The following is a 6,168-nucleotide window of genomic DNA, read 5'->3' on the forward strand; positions in this document are numbered from 1 at the left end:
AAGGAAATGCTACTGCTGGAAATCACAATGTGAATCTCCTCTTGAAGAAATGAAGGAAACCTTCCTAGGGTGGCACTCGAAGTCCCCCGACGAAAGGGTGAGCTCTTCGCCTAAAGAACTCATGCTAAACAACCATCTACTCAGATAAGTAGCTTGAGCAACAAAGAGAAATTGATATACACTCATGAACGAATAAGAATAGGAGAGTTGCCCTCCTTATATAGTTTCCGTGGGGGAATTTTCCCTCCATTTCGTCCTCCATCATGGGCCCTGTTGGAGGCTTCATTAATTTTGAGGAGTTTTGACCAGTTTTGACCAGCCGTAGGGCGGGAAAGGACAAATGACAGCAACGGTTGGGTGGTGGAACGAGCAGTTGCAGGAAGGTGATAGCAAGGTGGCAGTGGAAGGCAAAGGTAGCCGAGGAGGCGAGAAAGCGCAAAGGTAGCCAAGGAAGCAAGCAGCCAAGGAAGTAAGCAGCCGAGTGAGAACTAGCAGTCCAGGTAGCTGAGAAGGATATAAGAGAGGAAGAACAGAAAGGAAGGGGTGGATTATCGGTTGTTGGTGGTGTTGCTACTATTGTTGTTGAGTTTCATTGATTGTCGGGGTTGTTGCTGAGATACTGAAGGATTGGGCCACTGAGGAGGTACGCAGACACCAGAGCAAAAGCAGGAAGGGCTAGGAACTAAGGAACTGAGTTGCAGAGAAGATCTTATCCGAGCTACTAAACCGGGTATTCTCTGTATTATTGATGGCCAAGAGCCGAGTTATGATGTATTTTGTTCTGATACTTTAATGTAATTCGAGTTGATGAATGTTAAGACCCATAAGAGTATTGCACATCTTGTATTATGGCTTATCAAAATTTTAATTAGTCTCCTTGTTACATGAGGCTGGTGCTTAATAGATCGACACTAGTATGTTGTTAGTTCTATGGTATATATGATGAGTCTCTGTGTATGAGTTGAGGATATTATTATCTCTGTTCCATGTTTTATGACCGCCTGTGTATAGCTTAGACCCTCTCAATCCCATGTTGAGCCCTTCTCCCCTTTTGGTCGCAACGTGCTTCGAGTGAGACTCTTTGCCCTTCGGGGTGAGGTGAAAATGCCAACGCTGTCCAAGACTACAACGGACCATTGTTGGCCTTCCGTGCCTGAACCCGGGGTATTTTCCCTGATGACTCGCTTGAGCCAACAAATGGTTCCGTTGCCAGGACCTGAGATTAGGAGAACTAGTTCAGAATATGGTGTCGAGGGTGTTTAAGAGAGAGATTAGAAACTGGTGGAATCACAAAATAGACCAATTTGTGGCAAAAAGAGCTTCCCGCAGGAATCAACCGATCGGTAGGGTGCATAAGCAGATCCTATACACTAATAGCTCATATGAGCAATATGAAATTTTCTGGTGCAAATTCCTTGAGGACCTGTACAATTGGTTGAGGGAACTGAAGCGGCAAAGTCCTTCGAGCGGATCAGCGAGAACCTGCCATAGTTGGACTTCGTCTGAGACTGCATGATTACAACAGCTGGATAACGAGCGGACGAGAGCAGTTGATTTCTCGATGAGAACTACAGTAGAATGGTACATAGTTGATTTTGTTGCAGAAAGCTATGAGTCTTACTCAAAGGCGGACGCAATGTTCAACTCTGAGCTAAGGGGGAAATTGATAGGGGAAATCTTGACATGGATTAAGATGCTGTTCATAGAAGAGGGAATGCTATCTCTAGCCACTACTGGGACGGAAGCGTAAAACCCCAGTATGGGGGAAGGAACTAAAGGGGAAAATTTTGCCCACAAGGGGATAAGGGTGTTGCGGGGGGATGGATGCAGAAGGATTAAAGAAAGCGAGGGATGGTAGAGCACAGAGGAGGGCGCTGTTAGCAGATAAGTAGCTAGTAAGAGCAACTTGAGTCCCTAGGGAAAATAAGGAGAGGATCCTGCTCGATAGGAGTGGCGATGGAAAAACCCCAAGCTAAGATGAAGGGGGAAGAGGACACTAGGGCACCAGAATATGGGACAAAAGGATGTCAGAATCTAGAAGAGGAGGAAGGGCATTCCCGATAGGTTGTGGAAATAGGATCGCAACAGGGAACTGTAGGAGGACTATCCCGGAATGTTGTCGATGAGGGACCGCAACTAGGACCCTACAAGGGATCCTCCTCGAAGGCTGCGGAAGAAGAACCGCAGGATCGACATCCATGCTGGCATGAGGACAATGACAACATGGGTGACAGAATGAGGAAGTTATTCGATAAAGAACCAGCATCCACCAAAGTTTAGCAGCCCCAACCCCAAAGCACAAGCGGTGTTATCCCTGACCTTCCCTGGTACCTTATCACAAGCCAGAAGAATTCATCTTTGACCTAACAAAAGCAGCGCGAGTATACTGGGCACGAGAAAAATACAAGACGGGTCTCAATACTGGAGGTGATACCAGAAATGACTACAACAATAACTTGGGACTATAGGGGTTGCTACAGCCAGGAACCAATGGTTTTGTATTGTTAGCTAATATTCAGAACAGTATGGCAGGATCATTTACAAGATACTCAAAGTTTGCAGGCAAGGGGAATGAGGATGTGGAGCAACACTGGTACCTCTGCGAAGCCATCTGGAGAGCCCGGCAGACTCCGAATAACGTTCAAGCGGTGGAATTCCAGACCACGCTTAGGGAATGGCCTCTACACTAGTTCATAAAGTGGACGGAGCAAAACCAAAACCCAACCATAGACGACATTAAGAGGGGATTTGTGCAAGAATTCAAAGTACCGTAAACCGATCAACAAGGGCTGTTGGAGTTGTGGGAAATTAAGTAGAGGTTTGGAGAGACTGCGTGGGAGCTCATGCAAAGAATAAGGATGCCATTGCCAAGCTAAGTTATAATTTGGACCCAAACCACTAGCGAGACTGGTTCATCAAGGCGCTCTTTCCCTTGACCAGGACACCGCTGACACAACAGAAGATAGGAACCCTGCAGGATGCTTTAGAGAAAGCATCGCAGATAGAAGCGATGGCAGGATATCCCCACGAATACCGGGGAGGCACAAGTCTGCAAGACCCAGCAATCACAGGCTTGCAAAGCTAGATCGCAAACCTGACCGAGAAGCTAAGGGATCTTCAGCCCGTGCGACTGGCCAGACCCAATGTTTGGTGCACCCATTGCCTAGTGGAGGGACATGTTGCGACGGAATGCCCGCGACTGCGAGGTCTTAACCAAGTAGGAGGGGTGGCAGGGTCATTGGGAACCACTCCGACCGCAAGGGTTGCGGCCATCGGGGTGCAAGGACCATTCCCAGGAAGGAATAACGTAGATTTCTGTAAAATCTGTAGAACGTATGGACACCTGTCGCGGATGTGTCTAGTACTGCAAAAGTACTCTAGCATCCCCAATAACAACTACTGTGAGTTCTTCGCATCGACTACTCATCACACCGATCAATGCCAGGCACTAGATGCTCTGGTAGGAAGACTGGATAGATCCACGTTCCAAGTCAATGAAGCAAATTGAGGGGGGCGAGGAGGAAATGGACGCGGAGGGAGATCGGGGGGCAGAGGACCCCTAAGATGCTACAACTGTGATCAAGAAGGACATGTCGCAAGGGAATGCCTACTCCCAAGAAGACCATGGTGTTCACAGTGCAGAGTTAACACCCATGTGACAGAAGATTTCTCGGAGCTCATCGCGAAATAGGAAGAGAGGACCAAACAGCGAGGAGCTAACCTGGTGAATGTCGAGCCTCAGAGCGACGAAGGTCTCCCCACAACAAATATCAATATAGTCACCTGAGGAGGGAAGAAGACAAGGGAAGATCGCTACGCTAAGGAAGCCCCCGTGATTTTCAAAGTGGCATCACCACAAAAGGCATATCAACCCGAGCGCCAGAAACAGTATTACCAAGAAGCAGCCAAATTGTTCGAAGGGATGACTGAATATAGGGACACCCGAGGTCCGCAAGTCTGCGGGCCCGGCCCTGTCCAACCCATTGGGGAATGGTTTAAACTGCTCTTAAAAATTGTTGAAGATGAGACCATGCTAAGGGAATTACGAAAAAGCTTAAAAGCCATGGTATCCGTAGAGCGAGAGGATGCGGGGCAACCTTGTGAAGTCTGGTCAGAGAAAGCCTCTTGGAGGGTGAAGAGGAACAGGAAGGAATTATAAATCAATGCGTAGGTGGCAAGATTCTAGATAAGGGACACCATGCTAGATCTAGGATCGGACGTAAACATCCTACTTTGGAAAACCTGGGAGGCAATGGGGAAGCCGCAACTGAAGTATTCGCCAATTCAGTTGAGAATGGAAAATCAGTACTGCATATTGCCCATTGGAAGATTGGAGAATGTAGAGGTTGATGTAGCAGGAGTAAAAACACACACTGAGTTCGAAGTAATAGACATTATGGGGGATAAAGACCCATATCCAGCACTCCTGGGGATTGACTGGGCATATGAAAACTATGTCGTCATAGATTTGAAAAAGGAACTGATGATATTTGAAGCAGAAGGCCTGAGGGTGATTCAGCCGTTGGACCCTTATCAAGGACCCAGGTTCACAGAACCAATAGATGACAAGGAAGAACTAGGGATGTTAGACCAGTTATATACTCTTACGGCGGGAAAGAGGGACATAAATCCTACAACCGGAGGATCAGTTAGCTAGAGGAGCATCCAAAGTTCAGAAGCTGGTTCAGAAACTGCATGGGATGCATGGCAGCAGGGGGATATGAACTAACAACTCGGCGATGTGCAATGATAAGCCGAGTAAACAAGGGAGATATAGGAAAGGATGACATCCCGAAGTACTGTGGCCTTGAACCGATAGATAATTTCCTAGACAGGATGGACCAGGATGTATCAGAAGACCAGAGAATTCCTTGTCTAGACATTGCGCTCATGGCAACACCAGCAAGATGGTGGAAAGCACACTACCAGGTATTGAAACACTGGACGGATACAAAGCGAGCATTAAAGGAAAGGTTTAGCAAGAAGGAAGAGCAGCCACCAGACCAAAAAGAATACACGGGGAATTCAAGTCCCGAGGAACACGTCAAAAGTTGCACAACCAACTAGGAAAGCTAGGGACTACTAAGGAATCTGTGGGTGCATGTCTTTATACACACCCTCAGCACCATCCCCTGGGCGTGGTACATCCATGAAGAACTACGACGACAAATAGCTGCTTGGGATGCCTTGAAAACACATTTCATCGATGATTTCTCATTCAAGGATAGCAAAGAACAAATGACAGAATTGCTTCAAGTGGTGAAAGGAGTTTTGTTCACTCCGGAGACGCAAGTGGAGGGGGAGCACGAAGAAAACTTCCTACAATACTTATTTGACATGGAATCTCCAAGACTAGTAACCTGCGACAAAATCGACACAGAACCAGAAGAAGACGGATTGGAAGGGCTTAGACATCTAGCCTTTGAAGAAACAAAGGGAGAAAGGGGGATCTGCAAGAGTCCCTCGATAGAAGGCACTCATCTCCTACCAGTGAAGCTGAGAAAGAAGAATGTAGGGACGGAGGATAAGCCCAAGATAACATCAGTAGGAGACTACTGGGATGAACAAACCACTAAAGAAATTTTTGACTTGCTACAAGAATACCAGGACCTGTTCCCAGCTTCGATAGCTGAGCTCAAGGGGATAAAAGGTAATTTGGGAGAAATGAAAATTGTTCTGAAACCAGGAGTCTGACCAGTGAAGCACAGACCATACCGGCTGAACCCAAGGGTCAAAGAAAAAGTTAAAAGGGAGATTGATAAAATGTTGGATGCAGGAATCATTTTTCCAGTCGATGAAGCTGACTGGATAAGCCCTATAGTGATTCAAAACAAGAAGGATGCGACCGAGATTAGAGTATGCGTCGACTATAGAAGCCTGAACAATGCATGTGTGCATGACCCGTTCCCCACACCCTTCAGTGACGAAGTCCTAGACAATGTTGTGGGGAATGAGGCTTACTCGTTCACAGATGGCTTCTAGGGCTATCACTGGGTCCGAATAGCCGAAGAAGATAAAAGGAAAACAACATTCACAACGGAGTGGGGGTCGTATGCATACAATGTAATTCCATTTGGATTAAACAATGTGCCAGCAGTCTTTTCAAGGATTGTAATAACAGCTTTCCGAGACTATATTCATAAGTTCCTAGAAGTCTACATGGACGAC

This window comes from Pinus tabuliformis, chromosome 2_1, assembly GCF_031772625.1.
Source record: "Pinus tabuliformis cultivar Carrire ecotype Pingquan chromosome 2_1, CPIR1, whole genome shotgun sequence".
Taxonomy (NCBI): domain Eukaryota; kingdom Viridiplantae; phylum Streptophyta; class Pinopsida; order Pinales; family Pinaceae; genus Pinus; species Pinus tabuliformis.